Genomic DNA, 20,391 nt, shown 5'->3' on the forward strand with positions numbered 1-20,391 from the left:
GGTCGAAAGCCAGTTTTTAAAGCAGCTCTGCTCTGCTTGCCTGTTCCTGTGATAGATGATAATTTGGTGACTAGCTGAGCAATTGCTCCACAGTGAACTGAAGGAAGGCCTTTATGCATGAAGCCAGCAGTACTTCAAAATGACAATGAAGGTCTGTTTGAAGCAACATGATATTGATAGCAGTTGCTCTAAAGGAACAGCTAGAAGACAGCACCAGAGAAGGACAGAGTCTAGACAGAGAAGGTATCTGTTAAATTGGCTACACGTCTAAGAAGGAAAATCCAACGCATTTCAAGTATATAGAAGAAGAGCTGACCACTGTTTGTCTCCTTGGACACCTTGAAAGACTTCTTAATACTTGTCTCATCATCACCCTTAGCACACTACTCTTGCTATTTAATTGCCTGTGTGCCAGGCTGAACTATAAGCTCTGAGGGGATGGTGAGTGTGTCTATCCTGCTTCCCACTATATCTGCAGAAACTGGCACTCAGAAGGTTCTAAAATCTTCACTGGACAATTTTGTGGATACTGTGTAATCTTAGGCACAGAAGTGGTTTATGTATAATGATGCCAAACTTTAGCAAAATTTAAATAAAATAAATACATTTGAATTTGAGTAGGAATGGTTATTCAATATGTATTTGTCAGAATTCTGCTTTATGGTCTCCCATTAATAAGACATGTTATTTCGATTAAACCAAGTTCCCAAGAAATAGGTAATATGACAGCTAGAAGAGCAATAGAGAAACTGCTATAAACCACCCCTCTCTCAGTTTTACTCCAAATTATAGGGCAGTATGGAACCCCCTTATTCTTCGGTCATGTTCAAAGCCATGTGACAGTGGGCAGGTCACTTGTACTTGTAGACTCAATTGCCTAGCCTATAACATGGAAATGATTATACCTCCTCATGGGGTTGATATGAGGATAAGAGGAAACTGTATCATTAAAATACCTAATACTATTCCTGATGCATTGTAAGTAGTGAAGGAATGGTAAACAACATATGGTCATCATGGTGGAAACCCTTGTGTTCATTATATCTGGGTGCAAAGAGACTATGGAGCTCTTAGGGGAAATGAGCTTATAGAGTGTTCTTGAATATTTCCCTGCTGGCATCCAAAAACCTTGGGTTTCTGATGCAGCAAAACATGTTCTTTGAGGGACCCCAATGATACCATAGCTCTTCAACTACATTTTCTCTGCTAACAGACTCCATATGTCTATAATGTTCTGTAGGTCCAGTTGACTTACTACCCTGAGCCTGAATTCACACTGACTTCATGTTCAGAGTCCTATAGGACAGCTGACTCTCTGACTATTGGGCTGACAAGTACTAAAGTGTGGGTAGTAGAGCTATGGCTTCCGGTTACTCCAGGGATAGGATACTAAGAGTGTGAGATGACCAACAAATATAACTGGGAACATGTTCTGCTGGACCAGAGGAAAATCAGCAACCTCTGTACCTGAGGACACTCATTTCATGTAACATGAACATGCTACTTGCAGGTGCTATTATTTGTAGATTTCACTTTTTTCCATAATATTTAATGTCCCAGGATTGAGTTTTGGAAAATAGAAGCATCCAGTAATGCGAAGTCATGGTTCTCAAGGCTCGGTGCACACTAAAATCATGAGGGTGGTGGAGGGCAGGGAGGGGGTGCTTAGGGAGGACTGGGAAGCAGTTCAGATCCCTGGATCCACCTGGAACCAAGTAAATCTGAATCTTTGGGGCTGAGCTCAGATGACCACTCCATATTAAGAACCACACATATAGAGATTCTGGAAGTCACTTTGTTTCTCAGCAGTCGTATCTGCTTTCCTTAGCTGGATCCATTCTGTCTTTCTTTTTCTTTTTCTTAAGTTTTTTTTTTTTTTTTTTTTTTACTTTTGGTTTCAATAGAGCTACCAGAAGATGTCACAGGAGTTGACAAGATATGAATCTTAAGCTGTGATGGGATCAGATCACTAAGTAAGGATCAATCTGAGTGCCTTGTGGTTACCAAGACTTGTGAGGGACTTTCACACAATGATTTTCTGATAATCATTATTAATTGTTGACTAATTTTCTTATGAGTCACATTAGGCTCAGTTTGCTTTAGTAACAAGCAATTCCCAAATCTCACTGGATTTAAACATTGCAACAGCAAAGGTTTGTTTCTGACTTGTGCTTCATCTAGGATTCAGGGACATGTGATGAGGAAGAGAGCAGAGGCCTGGGCCCCAAGCATCAGGAAGGTGATGCGTGTCACTTCCTCTCACATTTTACCAACCTTCAAGGGAGCAGAGCCCGCAGTTCCACCATAGGCCTGGAAGGAGGAGAACAAGGAATAGTCCCAAAGACCCAAACACTAAAAATTTTTTTGTTGTTGTTTAGTATCAAGTCAGTTTCCTTTGCACTTATCCATTCATGAAATCCCAAACAACTCTACAACTTTCGGAAGTGTTTGTATCTCACATCCAGTGAAATTACTTTATGGCCCATATCATTTTGGTATTTTTAAGAAATCTTGTGGAGCTTTTTTAAATTTAATACTTGTTTTAATTTTTGTTGTATTAATGACAGCATGGGAAAATAGCTGCTTGGCCGCAGATATTTTTTATTGTTTTGTTTTATGTATTTGTTATACTAGTTAGACGTGGCTACATGTGCGAGCGTGGAAGAAATATTCATCCAAACCACTAAATGGCTGTCCGGCTTGGTGACGCATTGATGAGAGGTCTTGCTGTCTTGGCCACTACATGTCCAAGCAGTCAGTGCCGTGATAGAATATTGAGCCAAAAGAAATGTTGAAATTAATTCAGAAAATATGATTGTAAGAAAAAATACCCTGGAAGCAAAGAGTAGGGAAGAGCTGTTTAGGCTTGGGAGCAGACAGGAGAGAGTTTTGTTTTGCTCAGTTCTAATATGGCATGACATTCCGTGGTTTGGAACTCATGTGAGTAAGACCTGCAGCCACTTGCTCTGGGTGTCTGTGTCAAGGTCTCTGCCCATGCCACTTCTTCTCCACCTGATATTCCCAATGCCAGGTGTTCTTGGGACAAAATAGCAAAAATGCTAGGAAGTGTTTTTCAGTGGGTCAGAGAGTTTTGGCAACTCCACACCACGTATTCTTCCTCCATCGCTTCTGCAGTTTGCTTTGGGATTTAACTGTTCTCAAGGGCTGCCACATGTTGGGGAAAGTCGACAGCTCCAGCGTGGATGATATTACTTCAAAAATTTCAAAACATGCTGTCCTCTTCATAGAAGTTTGCTTCACTGCTTTCTGCTTTACAGAATATATCCCCTCAGAGAGGAGGACACATTTTACTCGTTAGAATTAGGAGAAAAAAAGCATTCCTCAGAGCCACAGCCAGTGCTTACTGCTTTTGAAGAAGGAGTGATATTTGACACAGAAATGCATCAATGAGAAAGGCCACATTTAATGTTTGTTGTTTGGGTTCAGGACTGGAACCAAACCAGTTTTTCTTGTCCCTTTTTTTTTTTTTTTTTGGTCTGAGTGGCAGAAAGCCCAGAAATATAAGTTTGCATGCCAAGAGATGGCTCTAAATATAGTGCTGGGTGGGCAGGAAGATTGTTTCCTCATGAATGCAACTGGTGTGTGCTGAGTACTTCTCGCCGTCCTCCACGGGAAGGGGCGAGTTTGGCTCTGCTAACCCTCAAACCGCAGGCTCTCCTTCTGACGGGAAAACTATAGAAACATGAGCCTGGACAGGTTTGCTTTGCACTCACATCTCCAGCCAAGGTATGTAGATCAAACAATCACTACCTGCTGGCTGGTTTTACTCTTTCGGATTTAAAAGTGCAATTAAACACATAACAATGGTCAGCTTTTAGAGACTGGGAAGCAGGCATTGTGTGTGTCTTGTTTAAACACAGATTGTTTATAAGAGGTAGAAAAAAAAAAAAAACTTTGCTTTGCCCCTGTTTGCTTGGAAACCAGGAGGATGTTGCTGGCTACTGTCTACCAGCCAGCTTTGAAAGTTGACCACTTTTTGCTTGTTCACCAGGGCGGTTTTTTGCTCCTTCCTACCTGTTTACTCTTGCTGCAATTGAAAGGAAATAGAGCTAGTAGGATTAGTAGACCTGCTTGAAAGCACTAACTTAAACATTGTTTTTTCATTTTCCCAAAAGCAAAGCAGGCCGCCACCCTAAAGGAGCTTAGCTCAAAAATGCCTACTCTTCTCTTGCCCTCAGCAATTAAATAAAATATACTTGGAAACTGCAGCTTACAAATCAGATTGCTCTGAGGGGTTGGAGAGAGCCGGTTTGATGATTATTTGAGTCCAGTTTCTTGATAAGGGTTTACTTTATCTCACTTTCTTTTTTTTTTTTTTCTTTTTTCTTGGCAGTGGCCATAAAATGACAGCTTTGCAGATTAACATTGATTTGGATTTTATGGTAAAAGCTTGTTATGCCTAAGGAAATACTGGAAAGTAGCCAGTGCATGTTATGTAATGAAATCATCTATGTCGAATGTATTAACATGGAGCAATTAAACTGAGCACTCGGTTGGTTCTAAAACCCAGTGTTTCTTCACCAGAGACCATTAACTCAATAAACAAAGAAGCAGGAGGAGGATCTCCTCTCAGGGGGATCCTGACTGACAGAGTGCCCTACCACTCACAGAAGACAGATTCCACTGATTGGGAAAATGCAAGGCAGAGATAAGGTTTTGCTATGAATTTGTATTTTATTCATTATAGTATCTCCTATGGACATTTGGAAAATAGTACAACTGTATGGTAGACAATTTGAAGCCCCTGAAACAGTGTTTGCCCCATAATCAGCAGCCAGTAAATAGTTTCAACGGAGAATTAAACATTATTTGGTGGATTGTTCATGTCCAAAAGACCCGTCATTTGGAAACCAAAATGCAGTCTGTTTCTGTGCCTCTTTATAGGACTCTTGTCTTGCCCCTGTTAACGAAGACCAGGAAAGAAGCAGCGGGGTGACCAAGGTGTCATTCATGGGTCACAGCAGAGCGCCCCAGTGGTGAAAAGCACCTTACTGCCCACTTCATGTCACACTGTGATCATTAATGTGATTACCCACTGGAAGTTTAAAGATTTTTATTTGTTTATTTGAGAGAACGAGAAAGTGCACAAGCAGAAGGGAGGAGTAGAGGGAGAAACAGGCTCCCCACGGAGCAGGGAGCCCCGTGCAGGACTCGATCCCAGGACCCTGGCATCATGATCCCAGCCAAAGGCAGGCACTTAAGCAACTGAGCCACCCAGACACCACAGCTAGCTGCAAGTTGAAAGACTTCCTCAGCTTTGCCACTTCTCGGTGTGTCCAGATATTAAGATTGCGAAAAAGAAGCAAAACTTTTCTCATTAACATTCTTCTGTTAAAACAAAGTTAGTAGGTGAGATGAGTACTGGGTGTTATACTATATATTGGCAAATTGAATTTAAATAAAATATATGTATAAAAAAGCAAAGTTAGTAGTCTACACTGCAAGAATAAACATTTTACCACACAGAACTTATTAGATCTACTATCTTATAGACATTTTTAATTTTTCCTTAACTGATCTCTATGCAAAAAGATGTGTCTTGGAACAACCACCCCAAGATGTCCTCATAGATTTCACTAAACTCCTTAGATCTGTGCTGTCCAGTATAGCCTCCCTGTGGCTGCTCAGCCTTTGAGATGTGGCCAGTCAGAAGTGAGGTGTGTTCTAAGTTTAAAATATACAGTGGGTTTTAAAGACCTTGTATGGGGAAAAGGATGTAAAATAGCTCCTTAATAATTTTTCATATTGATTATATTTTTAAACGATAATATTTGTATATGTCGTACTAAATAAAATACGTTGTTAAAATTAATTTCTACTCTCTCTTTTTTTTTTTCATGTGGCCACTAGAAAATTCAAATTGATGCATGGGGCTTGCACTATAATTCTGTTAAGAAGCGCTTCTCCTGAGACTATGAGAAGATCCCATTCCTCTGAGTCAGTGAATGAGAAATAATACAGGCCCTGAACCCCACACCAGTTGGTACTCACTGCCCCTTCTAGGAGTAGATTAGATTGATCTGAGTGGCCTTGAGGCCAACCCTGACTCGTCTTGCGGCTGCCTGAGGGATATGTACTGAGAAGGAACAGAGGCCATCCCCTGGCTGAGTGGAAAGCAGTGCCCAGAACTCATGGTCTGAACTTTGTTGGTCCACCCAGGAGGAATTCTTGATTCAGTTACAGGACAGTGGAGCAGACGCTTCTAAGGCACCAGACTAAGTTTAAGCCAAAGTTAAGGTGCTTGCTTGTGTTAGAAGTTGAAGGAGCTGACATGGGGCTGGGAAGGGAAAGTCTGAATACCTGGGATGATCCAGGCTGGTTGACCACCTTTGGTAAAGAGGGAAGAAAGCGTGGAGTGGGGAAGGGAGGGCCCATCCCCTGCCCAGTCACTGACGCCACAGGGGTAGGGTCACAGGTGCCCATTTCCCCGATCAGCCACAGATGCCACAGGGGTGGGGTCACAGGTGCCCATTCGTTGCTATGCTTCACAAGGACAGTGTTCCCCAGCAGTAGTTACTGAATGTTGGCCACAGTTGGCCCTTAAACAACACTGCACTGAACGGCATGGGTCCACTTCTATGCGGATTTTTTTCATTCATTTCATATTTCATAAATACAGTATAGTGCTGTAAATGTATTTTCATTTCCTCATGAGTTCCTTAATAATATTTTCTTTTCTCTAGCTTACTTTATTGGAAAAAATACAGTATACACAATGTATAACATATAAAATATGTGTCAATCGACTGTTTATGTTCTCAGTGAGGCTTCCTGTCAACAGTAGACTATTAGTAGGTAAGTTGTGAGGGCGGCAAAGCTAGACACCAGATTTTCAACCGTGTAAGGGGCATCAGTCCCCTAATTGCCACGTTGTTCAAAAGTCAACTGTACCCATTTATTAAATGGTAACTACAGGCTAGAAACTAGGTTTCTTTCTGGGCATTATATGCTGAAATAAAAAAATACGATACAGTCTTTGACCTCAAAGGGATTATAATGTCATCGGCAGGTAAAGGCCATTTGTCATTTGAAGATTGTAAGGTATACTCCATAGAAGTAGCTAGGGACATTTTTCTGTCCCTGGGCAAAGGGGCTGAATGCACACCTCACTTGTTGGGCAATGGCCCTAGATATCTGGCTGCTTTAGACCTTCCCACAGAATCGGAGTTCCATGAGAGCAAGGATTTTTCTTTCTGTTTGTTGACTGCTGAATCTCCAGCACCAAAAACAATGATTGGAACTGCTAAGTGCTGAATAAATATTTGTTAAATGAACCAGGGTTTGGATGAAATTCCTGCACACTCCGTTTCTCTCCAAAAAATAGGCCCAATATGGTTCTTGAAGCCCTAGAAGTGGGGAAGACATCTTTAAACTAGTTGCCTCTCTCCTTCCCTCCCTTTTTTTTTTTTTTTTTCTTTTCCTTTCCTTCCTAAACTTTCTTCTAAGATTTAATGTCTTTCCTGATTCTAGGCCAAGTTGCTCTGGCCTCAATCAGTCTTTCTCTTTCCAGAACTTTTTCCTACCCCTCTCTTCTTCCCACCCAAAAACAAGTTGCTTTTTCTCTTGCTGTTTCCCATGGTCATTGCCAAATCTAAGATGTGGATTTTATACTGTGATTTGAGCCCAAAGGCAATGAGAGGATCCCGTGAGATCTTCCCAGGGTAGAGATAGGCGTCTAAGCTCAGAAATCTGATTGTCTACAAATATAAGGCATTGATGCCAGGGCTGGGAGGCTCAATGATGGCCTTAACCCAGATATGTAGGCACAATCTATTGTTGGTAAGCTTGTCCTTTCCAAAGACATAAAGACACCTCTGGTTCTTATTTCATCATACACACTTTCCCTGTTCACAGGGGAGGACTCTTGAGTGTACCCAGGGTGGGGAGAGGGCTCCATTACACTTTGCATGGGGCTGCCTTTTGTTAGACATACCAGTGATTTTGTGTCTGGGTAAATCTGTTTCTGAAGATGGAGTATAACGTTCACGTACACCCTTGCCATAGTAGGAGCATTGCTCTGTGTAACAGCTTTTGCAGACTCCCAGAGGAAAATGTAGTACTTTAAACACTTTTTTTTCAAAATCTATGTAAATAGGCTAAAATTCATGGGGCCAGAGTGACTCATCGTAATTACTGATGCAATCGTAAAGGCCTTCAGTCAGCCTAAGTTCACGCCATGGAATGAAGATAGCTGAATATAGTCTGTATTTCTCTAATGACATTCTTAATATCTTTTTTTTTTAAAGATTTTTATTTACTCATTCATGAGAGACACACACAGAGAGAGAGAGAGAGGCAGAGACACAGGCAGAGGGAGAAGCAGTCTCCACGCAGGGAGCCCAACGTGGGACTTGATCCCGGGACTCTAGGATCACACCCTGGGCCGAAGGCAGGCGCCAAACCGCTGAGCCACCCAGGGATCCCCATCTAATGACATTCTTTATCCAAGTTCATTTTGATGCCACAGTTTTTGGAAAGAATCATTTTCTGAGCCCCCTTCCCCAGTCCCACTTCCTACTCAGATTTTTATTCAGAGGCTTATGTAGCACATGCAACAAAGCAGCAAGTGAAGATCAGAAGTTTTGCAGCAGAGTTAGTGTTTTCTGTACACCTTTATAGTTCTGCTTATTTATGGTGTAAACTGTATTTAAGGGGCACCTGGGTGGCTGAATAGTTGAACATCTGCCTTCAACTCAGGTCGTGGTTCTGGGGTCCTGGGATGAGCCCTGCATCAGGGTCCCATCGGGGAGCCTGCTTCTCCCTCTGCCTGTGTTTCTGCCCCCCGCCCCTGTATCTCTCAGGAATAAATAAATAAAATCTTTAAAAAAATAAACTGTATTCAAGTCCCATAAACAGAACCTTTCAATTAAATTGAAAAAAAATTATTAAGTGCTCAATGGGTTCCAGAAGAGCAAAAATCTTAGTTGTTTCGAAAACCTATTTCATGCTTAGAGGCCAGTACAGCCTACCACCGAACCACACCACAGACTGCAAATTTAACAAACCCAGAAACTTAACTGGAAGTCAGAATTGGCCCCGTATGATTAAAAGCAATTTATTCAATTACTTGATTCCTTCAGGCAGAAAGCTAGAAGTGCTGGGATCTAGGAAACAGATGTGGAAAGCCCAGATTAACCACGTGCATTAGGACAACAACATATTGTCAAAGAGACAATAAACTGGATTCAGGACCACCCAACGGATTTTCTATTTTAACACTATTGCCCTTAAAATGGAAATAGTACTGCTTTATATGATAAAGGACTTAGGGAATGATTAGTGCCTTCACAACTATGTTTTCATTTCATCTTCCTAATAATATGATGAACGTGTGTGTACATGGTAGCTGGTTTACTCTGCAAATTCCTCCAGGAAGCCTTCTGTGGCCTATTCCCGCAACCAATATCAGTATCACCAAGGGCCAGGTTCCACATACTCCCCAGCACTGAGTCCTTACCCCCCTCAGCACCTCCCTACTCTCCACTGATTTTACCTCCACCATCTGCTGCCCCACATTAGACCTGTAAAGTACTGGAGAGCATGGTCCTGTCTATGTAGTTCTATCTAGTTGATTTTTGTGCTCCATAACCTAGTACAACACCCAGCATGCTGAATGCACTGAATTGAATTACAGAGGTGGAAACTAAAACTCGGAAAACTTAAACATCTCTCCCGAGGCCCTAGAATGTGAAGGCCATAAGAGTAAAGACTTGGACCATCACATTCAATACAATATCCCTAACATCTAGAAAGAGTGCTTGGTGGGCACTCAAAAATGTTGAATGAATGAAGGTAATAGGTGACTAGTTGAGCAAGGACATAAACACAAGTCTACACTATTGAAACCCTATACTCTTCCTAACATCTCCAAAAACATGAAAGGAGATCAAAAATATTATTATTAAATAATAGAAGCTCCTACCATGCACACAGCTCTGTGCTGTGACTTACATGATCTCATTTAATCTTCATGACAGGCCTGGGGTTACGTTGGTGTGAGGTTACATTTCTCTTGAAGAAATACCCAGAAGAACAGAAGAGATGCTTGTTTCACTTTGTAAGAACCCGTCAAACAGTTCTCCAAAGTGATTCCATCATTTTTGCTGTCCTGAGAAAGTGTGTGTTATACTGGGAAATTAAATATACCCTCCCTTGACAGAAATATATTTAATCAGCTAAGAGTACTTGAGACAATGCTGATGTTTTTCTTATCTTTCCAAAGGGCCACTTGTTTCTGTATTGTCTTTAGACTCGCTGGCTCTGAGCTCATGTTCCACATCATTTCAAAATGCTCTGATTTTTCAGCTGTAATCTGATACGTGGAATGTGGCCTTGCTTCTGTACATTTACTGGTGTTCTGCGATGTGAAAACACTTCCAAAATTACAGAAAGAAGAGTTGCAAAGCTTTTTTGTTTTTTTAATGAACACACTCATGCATAGGGATACCTCCTGTTGTGATATATATGTTTTATGGCAATGTTGCAAATTTTCTAGAGTATTCTATTTATTAAAATGGTAAGGGATCTCCCATATTTTTAAAACTTTGGTTGAGGTAGGTGGCCAGTCTATTAGGACGCTGAACATTATCAACATAAGGGTTTATTTCTCCTGGGAGAAATCATTCCTGCTTATGGTAAAATTACCCTTGAGAGCATTTTTCTAGTGCTAGAATTTAGCTGCATAATTGCCACAGCCCGAGCAACCAAAGCTAAGGAATTTCCCTCTGTGCTTGGGGAATTCCTTGAATTGAAATTTCTCTTTTTCTTTTGACTATCTTTTAAACTTAACAGTGGATAATAACATGACAGAAGTAGGGGCTGCCATCAAAAATATAATATGACTCTAAAGCAAAATTCCAAGGGGACTGAAAAAGAAGTAAAATTACTTAGTTTCATAATTATGAGCTTGGGAATTTCAAAATTTTTATATCAAGTATATTGAGCTGATGATACCTATACTTAAACTATAGAAAATTTTAGGAAAAAACAGAAATGGAATGCTACACAATGTTGTAGAAAGATATGGGTCTTCTCGTTAAAAAATTTTTTTTTCATTCTAAACTTATACATTAAAGAAGTTGATTGTCTGAATTGTAAATATTTTTTTCTAAATAACTGACCATAGATTTTTTTTAAAAGTAGAATCCATCAATCCAAGTTTTGTCTGTTTTGTATTGTTGTGATTTCCTTTTATAGCAATTTACTACTACAAGGGAATAAGTTAAAAGTTTAGGAGCCAGTGAGCTTTGAGGAACAATCAAAAATGAAAATACATCTGTTTATCCTCTAGTTTAAATAAACCATGTAATTATCTAATTGAATATTTAATATTCCTAAGTTTGTGTCTGTTTTTCCATTTCCTCTGGCCTTTCCAACAGTAAAGGGGGCATTCCATTAGTTAAGCACATTAGTTTAAACAAAGACCACCCTTTCCTTGGCTCTGTGCATAAATAAGTATATTTGTGCCAGTTGAGTGCATTTGTGGATTGTGATAAAACTGTCATGCACTAAATTGCAGCCAGATTAGATCATGACAAATGTAGCAGGGATGACAAGAAGATTTCTTGAATGGATATTTGAAATTTTCCATGATTTGAAAGTCCCTGAGCTCTTTGCTCTCATAAGTGATTACATTCTACAACGGAGGAGACAATATTTAATGATGTGATTAGCAGTTTGTGACATATTTGGCTTCATTTTTCCCTTGTGATTGAGTTACTTTCAAGCAGTGCCTTGGGGAGATGAATTAACTCTTTCATGGCCCTAGGATGCAATTCAGTGGAGTACTTCTCTCAGTGCTACTTCGGTGTTTTAGCACGGTCCAAAAAGATAAATTGCAAGACACGTGTAGTTTTATGTTTTCTAGTAGCCACATTTTAAAAAGTGAAAGGAAGCAGTTGAAACTAACTTTAATAATGTATTTTATTTCACCCAGCGTGTCCAAAATGGCATTTCAGCATGTAATCACTATTTTTTATTATTGATGAGATATTGTAGATTCTTTTTAAAAATAATTCTTCAAAATCTGGTGTTTATTTTATACCTACAACACAGCTCAATTCAGACTAGCCACATTTCAAGTCTAGAAAGAGCTTCTTATCTTGCAGCCTGGAAGCCACTCACTTGGTTGAATCATGAAAATTCCTAACATGTTTTTCTTCATTTAGAGCCACATTTCACTCTCAGTCTTTTTTTTTTTTTTAAGATTTTATTTATTTATTCATGAGAGACAGAAAGAGAGAGAGAAAGGCAGAGACGAGACACAGACAGAGGGAGAAGCAGGCTCCATGAAGGGAGCCTGATGTGTCACTCAATTCTGGAACTCTGGGATCACGCTCTGAGCCAAAGGCAGACGCTCAACCGCTGAGCCACTCAGGCGTCCCATTCTCCTTTAGTTTTAAGATCATTAGAAAAGGAAGTTTTTTATTTTCATTGTTTATAAATATAAACACAGCCACACTCATGTGTCTACATAATGTCAGTAGTTGAGTGGAAAGGGAAGTTTGGATAATTGTGAAAGCCAGCACTTACTGAACCATCCACGGTGCTAATAAGCCAAGTCACACTAATTCATTTTCTCATTTAATTCTCACATGACCCTAGGCAGTTAGGCATCAATATCTTCGTGTTACACTTGAGGAGCAGAGAGATTGATCCACCCATTTAAAGTCACGTGGGTAGTAGGTGGCAGAGTGAAGATTTGGATCCCAGTTTGCAGACCCACCGCCCCTAGCTAACTGTGCTGACCACAGTGGTCTGAAGCTCACGGCTGACTGGGCTGCCAGGAGCCCTCAGAGATGAGCCAGAATGGAGATGGTGCAGAATGGCAGTGGCAGCTGAGAAAGCTGCTAGATCAGCTCTGAAACCTACCTGCTTTCCTGAACATCCTCAGGTGCTTCTCTCTTCTCAGACCACACTTTAGCTCATATTTATTTACGGGACACATGAGGATATTTACCTACTAACATCATAGAGACATATCTTTAAGTGTATTTATAAATTCTGCTGAGTCCTTATACCCTGTATTATTTGGTGAGGAAGAGGCTTTTTCTTTTTCCCTGGAATCTCGATCTGGACCTGGTTGTCTCCTAACTGTGAATATAGGTGAGGAAGCAACCTACCCTTCCTTCTCTGCTGCTCCAGCAAATAAACAATGCTTCAAATGGAGAAGAAGGAAAGCAGATGTGGCTTCTGAAGATATTTTCTAGCTAAAAGGCTGAAGAGAAGGAAAATGTTTTGCAGTGTAGTTGATCTGATGAGCTATCATCTTCCTATGGAGGGCTTTGCCAAGCCCTAAGTTGTTAGCATTTTGACCATTTGACCAAAGCTGGCCTTTCCTTTGGATCACATCCATGTGTCCATCTACACAGCAAATAGGACAAGGTCAGGAAGGATGGGGAGAGAGGATTGGAGGTTTGCTGCCTTTTTCTCCATAGTTTTGCCCTTGTATCTCAGAGAGACAGCATTTCAATTAAACCAACATGTGGGCCATCTACCTGAGCCATCTGGGTATCTAGAGGAAAGGATCGGCTGAAACATTGTTTGTTTTCCTGGAATCTAGAGTTCCAAATAAAGATTTGGAGAAAATTAGTTATTAGATATGACCCAAAAATATGATTTTTAATTTTTGATGGGATGAAAACAACCCACTACCTTAGAAAGCCAAAAATTACACTCATTTTGCTTGAGTGGATTTCTGGGCTGAATATTTGCTAGGCTACCCGAATTGGCATCTGTCTTTAGTCATAATTGTCCATCAAAGTAGGAGCAAGGAAAAAGTAAACTAACCTCTCCTATTTACCCTATAGTTCTAGCCTGATCCTCAGGTTCTTTTCAGTCATTCTGGTCTGAGCCCTATTGTTTCTCAACTCTTAATCTGAGGATTAAGAGATCAACCATTACAAGTTCTGGTATCCCATGGCAGACATTCAGGACATTGTGGGACACTGTGAAGAAGAATCTTTGTCTTTCCAGCCAGTAATTATTCACTGAATACTAGGTGCTCAGAGGAGACAAAGTATATAATATTATGTTACTGCTTTCAAAGTCAGATTAGAGAAGTAGGTATGCATCTGGGAAACAATATGCAACAAGACATAAGCAAGCCTTGCATTGCCCTTTTTAACAATGGAATTTTGTATAATATTAAAAATATATTTGAATGGGACTAAAAACAAGTTCTTATTATTGCAAAGTCTTGGGGGCTCAGTGACAAGAATATAGACTCTGGAATCAAACCAACCTTGTGTCAAATGCAAGACCTTACTAGCTGTGTCACATGAAGGAATAGCAATAGTCCTTAGAGGATTGTTATAAAAACTGGGCAGCCCAGGTGGCTCAGCAGTTGAGTGTCTGCCTTCAGCCCAGGGCGTGATCCTGGAGACCCAGGATCGAGTCCCGCATCTGACTCCCTGCATGGAGCCTACTTCTCCCTCTGCCTGTATCTCTGCCTCATTCATTCTCTCTCTCTTTCTCTCTCTCTCTCTCTCTCTCATGAATAAATAAAATCTTTTTTAAAAACTAAAAGAGAGGATATATGTGTGCAGCTTTAAAACATGTCCAAATATGGTGCCTGGGTGGCTCAGTCGGTTAAGCATCAGCTTAGGTTCAGCTCAGGTTATGATCCCCGGGTCCTGGGATGGACCCCCACATCGGGCTCCCTGATCAGTGGGGGGATCTTCTCCTTCTGCCTCTGCACCTCCTCCCCACTTGTGTTCTCTCTCAAATAAATAAATAAAATCTTTAAAAAGAAATAAAACATGTCCAAATAAATCTTACAAAAGAAGCCCAGATAATTTAAGTAGATACTCCTCCAATAGGTAAAGGTTATCTCCTTCACCTTGAGTATGGGCTAGATTTGTGACTCACTTCCAAAGAAGAGAGCGTCCAAAGGAAGAAAATACTAAATGTATGGAGAAACCTGGTGGATACCCCTTTAACCAAATGATCAAGGTTAACATGATGAGAGAGAAGTCATGTTAATGTGATGCATCTCCTGAAGTGTTCTCAGGAGAAGAGCACTTCGCTTCTGTGGTAATCTTTCTAAAAACTCACAACCGCAGTCTAATTAGAGAAAATATATCACACAAACCCAAATTGAGGGAAATTTTGAAAAATAAATGACCAATGCTCCTTAAAACTGTCAAGGTCATGAAAAGTATGGAAAAATTAAGAAATTGTTACAGACCACAGTGGACACGGTAGCCAAATGCAATATAGTATCTTGGATGGACCTTAGAAGAGAAAAAAGGACATTAGTAAAGGAAAGCAGTGCTATCTAAAGGAAGCCTGGAATTTCATTAATAGGGAACATACTAACATCAGTTTCCTTAGCTTTGACAAATGTACCAAAGTATCATGAGATAGTGACATTAGAGGACAGTGAAACTCATTGTGGGGTATATAGGAAATAACTGTATTATTTTTGTAATTTTTCTGATTACAATTTTGAAACCTATTCAAAAAAATTCTTCCAAACAAAAAGCTCATTCTGAAATGCGTCAAATTCTTTGATACTCCTACCTTCAAAAGATGGAGCTTGATTGCCCTTCCCTTGAGTGGACTGTATTTTGTGATTCACTTCTAATGATAAAATGTGGTATAAATGATGACATGTAATTTCAAGACCAGGTCACAAAAGGCAAGTGACTTTCTCCTTATTTTCTATGGGATCATTTGTTCTAGGGGAAGCTTACTGCCATATCATGAAGTTCCTCAAGTAGCTCTAAGTGGAGGCCTCACGTGCTAAGAAACTGGTGACTTCTACCAATAGCCAATAAGAAACTAAGTTTTTCTGCCAACAGCCTTGCCACTGAGCTTTTTTATAAAAGGACCATCAAGCCCCAATCAAGCCTTCAGAGGACTGCAGCCCTGCCTGGTATCTTGCCTACAGTGTCAAGAGGAACCTTGAACCAGAATACTGAAGGAAGTGGCTCCCAAATTCCTGACCACAAAAACTATGTTGTTTTAAGCCACTAAGCTTTAGGGTAATTTGTTATGCAGCAATAGATAACAAATACAGTATGAAACATGGTTAGCATACTGGCTATTATATATAAGTATTCAATAAATTATAGTTTCTATTATTGTTGTTCAGAAACAATTATTTTTTTTCCTGTATTATTTTAGACCTCCCATTTCCTGTCCACTTGAAACAGTGATTCTTAACTGTAACTACACATCAAAATCAGCTAGTGAGCTTTTATAAAAATGCTAGGGCCCAAAGCCTTAGACTAGATTAATTAAATAAAAAACTCTAGGATGCGCCCCATCAATATTGTTTTAAAATTTCCTTAGTAATTTTCATACCAACCCAGGGTAAAGGACATGCCTATAGAAACAGCAGCATTTAAATAGGAGCCACCAGATTTCTAAGACTTCTGAAGCTAGGTGCATAAAGTTGTATTTCTTGTTAGTACATCAAAATAGGCTTTATGCATTGGGAAAAATGTGTTACCAAAAAAAAAAAAAATTCAGAAACTGTCCACTGAAATAGCATGTGATTATATAGCTTCCCTTGAAAGGACTGAAACAATCTTTAACTAAAGGAGTTTATCAACTAGGCAGAGAAACCACAGGATAATTCTATTGACCTTACAGCAGCAAAACAAGATTATTTGTGAACTGTATTCCAAAGGACAGTTAATGTTTTCCTTGGTTAATGTACTGAACTGGAATTCCTTCTTTCTTGTTTACATTTTCTTTCTGTCAAGCATAACTACGAAAGCAACATTTGCTGTTTATGAGTCTAAGAGAATTATCTGTGTAAGGCATTTAGGAAAAAATAAATTACCAATTTGTTTAAATACTCTTTATTTGATCCCCCTTTAAAAAAGGCTTCATATTTGTTTTTTAATTAAGTTTTTAATTTTAATTCCAACATAGTTAATATGCAGTATTATATTAGTTTCGGGGGTACAATATAGTGATTCAATAATTCTATACATTATTTAGTGCTCATCATGTTAAGTGTACTCTTTAATCCCTATCACCTATTTCACCCACCCCCCTGCCCACTTCCCTCTAATAATCATTAGTTTGTTCTCTACAGTTAAGACTGTTTCTTGGTTTGTCTTTCTCTCTCTTTTATTTTTCTTTGCTCTTTTGTTTCTTAAATTCCACATATGAATTAAATCATATGGTACTTGTCTTTCTCCAAATGAAGTCTTCATATTTTATACTGAAAACATGAAGCCATGAAACAGAGAACATATAATTAATGTAGACGAGTTTGTCATTTCATCCTCTTGTATAACCCAAGGAAGAAAATAATCTACCAGGAATGAGATCTCTATCAAAATGAGTTTTGACCTTTCTATTTTGTCATCTGGATAGCTCATTGGTAAAGGAATGAAGAAAATGGTAATTTTGGGGATAAGCAGACCCATTATGGTCCAGTGAAACTTTGTTATTTAGGTTTGGACACTAGGTTAAATATATTTTAAAGGCATTTGTTTAGCATAGATTTTGTGAGTGGCATTTCAGAAGATTACAGAGATTCCACCCCTGACTCAGTAAGTTTGTAACACCATTGATAAAATGAAAGCTATTATAGAAGGTACTCCAACTTTTTGTACTTTAAACCATGAATAAAATATAATTTCAAAAAGAATGACAGTGGAGCACCTGTGTGGCTCAGTCAGTTAAGTGTCTGCCTTCGGCTCAGGTCATGATCTCCAGGTCCTGGGATAGAGACACATGTTGGGCTCCCTGCTCAACAGGGAGTTTGTTTCTTCCTCTCCCTCTGCTCTTCTCTCCCCACCTCCCTGCCTGCACTCTCTGCTCTTGTGCTCTCTCTCTCAAATAAATATACAAAAGATCTTTAAAAAAAAAAAGAATGACAACCATAAATCAGTTTTGACAGAGAAGATATGTAGGAAAAGGTAGTATTTGGTCCTTATAAAAAGAGGTCTAGGTCCTTGATATTTGGGTATCATTTGGACAAACAGGGAGAAAGGAGAGCACCTAAACTGGAAGAGAATCACAAAAGCAAAAATACGCATCATGTAGGGAATAGTGAAACAATTGACTTACATAAAGTGGAGGTTTATTTGAAAAGTAATGGGCAATTATTTTGAATAGGTAGACCAAGAGCAGAAGATGTTGAAGCCTTGAAGGTCAGACTGAGTACCCAAAAATCATTGAAGATTCTTGAGCTCACTGAAATTGTATGGATGGTTATGTACCAAAGAGAGGGAAGAAGTCAGCAATTCAGGATAATTTGAAAAGAGTAGGAAATAAGAGAGATAGACAAATCCAAGACATGGTAGAGATGAATTGAAAAACTTGAACTTGATTTATTAGATTCATATTCTCCTTTTAGCAAATATGTCTTGGGCTGAGGACCAGCTTTAGGTGGCAGATAGCCATCAATAGATAGTGATGGTGGTAGCCATATAATCAACAAATAACCTACTTTGAATATTTGAACCCCAAATCTATAAATCAAGAGTGTGATTCTATAATTCCTGTAAAATTTGAACACATGGTAAAACTTGCAAAGGTATTTTTTTAAATGTTCATCTTTCTATTTTAGGTAAACTAAAACAGCATTTCTGTAGAAAATAAAGTTTTGTCTGTAATATATACTTAACATGTTTCTTTTAAAATGAAATTTTTACATCTAGGAATTTGTTTTCTCCATTTCTGATCAGTAGTACCTAACATTTTAAGTTGTAGTATATCATGTTCAAGCATGTGCTAGATATCTAATTCCTGTTACTAATAATCATATCACTTCAAAAATAAGATTTCCTTATGTATTTGAAACATTTCTAACTGTCTTTTGTTCAGTAACTATCTTCAAGGTAAGCTTTCTAAAATAATGATGATATCAAACAATCCAGAAAACAGTGGGGATTATTCTCAGTGGGTAGGCCTCTCCACAGTGCTGATTAAGTGTCCTTACAACATGGCTACTAGTTCTCTAGAACTATAGCCTGCACCCTTTTCTGAAGGCTAAATGTGAAGAGAAATGGCCTGCTTGTTTAGTGATTTGGCCTTGGAAGAATTTGCTTGACATTCCCTAAAAACTATTTATTTCTATCAATAGGGTTTCTTCACATTCTGCTATGACTAGCTGACTTGTCACAAATGAGTGGATTGGCAGTTGTTCACAACTTAATTTAAAGAATACTGGTTCCTATAGTATGAGAGGAGTTTGAAGAAGTGATGCTGTTAGACCCTTAGCCAAATAAATTAAAATAATGTATATATATTTATATGATTATATATATTGTATAGTTTTTGTTTTCTGAGGTAGCTGTAATTCTAGATTCAATAATAAAATCATGCAAGGACTTCAATTTCTGTAAAGGTCAAAATTTAGGCCAGATCACCTACTGAGAATAATAAAATCTAGACAAAATATGCTACAAGGAATCACTTGGAGGCACCGGAGACCTAACAAGTCACAATTATTGGAAAGATGGGGAAATGAAGAAATTCTAGAGAGATGAGTCTACCATGAGAAGTCAGTTTTCCACTCAGATATATGTTGGTCCTGGAAGATATAACTGAGAGGCTGAGAAATTGAACAGGGCTTCTGACAGCCCTGTAAACAGAAGAATAAAACTTGGAATCTAGAACCCACAGAAGTTGGAAGTGAGGCTTGTAAATACCTTAGGCTCTCAATTAAATCACTGAATGTCTCCTACTAGGAATAAGAATGAAATGTAAATAGACTGTCCTCTCCAGCCTGAAGTTCAACTTCAAGTGATTTTTAATCCTTGAAATTGAATCAAGATGATCCCAGATTGCTGGGTTTTAAACCTGCCAATAGCAAAGGAAAGCATCTTTCAAGGAAGAGAACGTCATCAAGTCTCAAATTATTTCTACAGATTTTCACATACTGTGTCTACTACTCAACTAATAATAATCAGATGCATGAGGAGATAAAACAGTATGGATGAGGAAAAAAAACAAGAAAAACAACAGGTGATGGACACATGGGACTCTACATAATAAATTTAGCACACACGGGGACTTAAAAATGTCTTTTTAAGTTTTTATTTAAATCCCAATCAATTAACATACAGTGTAATGAGTTTCTGGTGTATAGTATAGTGATTCAACATTTCCATACAACACCTTGTCCTCATCACAAGTGTACTCCTTAATCCCCATCTCCTATTTAACCTCGTCCCCCCACACACACCACCCTTCTAGTAGCCATCAGTTTGTTCTTTATAGTTTAGAGTTGGATTCCTTGTTTGCCTCTCTCATTTCTCTTTGCTTATTTGTTTTGTTTCTTAAATTCCACATGTGAGTGAAATCATAGGGTATTTATCTTTCTCCAACTGACTTAGTTCACTTAGCATAATACTCTCTAGCTCCATCCATGTCATTGCAAATGGCAAGATGCCATTCTTT

General features: G+C 39.0%; 1 protein-coding gene and 1 long non-coding RNA gene across 6 annotated transcripts in view; both read left to right on the forward strand.

Moving 5' to 3' along the window:
- ZNF704 (zinc finger protein 704) overlaps window positions 1-20,391 on the forward strand; it is a 253,690-nt gene that overhangs the window by 110,920 nt on the left and 122,379 nt on the right. The gene's annotated exons all lie outside the window — the stretch shown is intronic.
- LOC144300441 (uncharacterized) lies at window positions 1,983-5,833 on the forward strand. Its single transcript, XR_013367066.1, has 2 exons — window positions 1,983-3,747; window positions 4,906-5,833. It is a non-coding gene; the product is annotated as an uncharacterized LOC144300441 (long non-coding RNA).

Source organism: Canis aureus, chromosome 28, assembly GCF_053574225.1.
Source record: "Canis aureus isolate CA01 chromosome 28, VMU_Caureus_v.1.0, whole genome shotgun sequence".
NCBI classification, from domain to species: domain Eukaryota; kingdom Metazoa; phylum Chordata; class Mammalia; order Carnivora; family Canidae; genus Canis; species Canis aureus.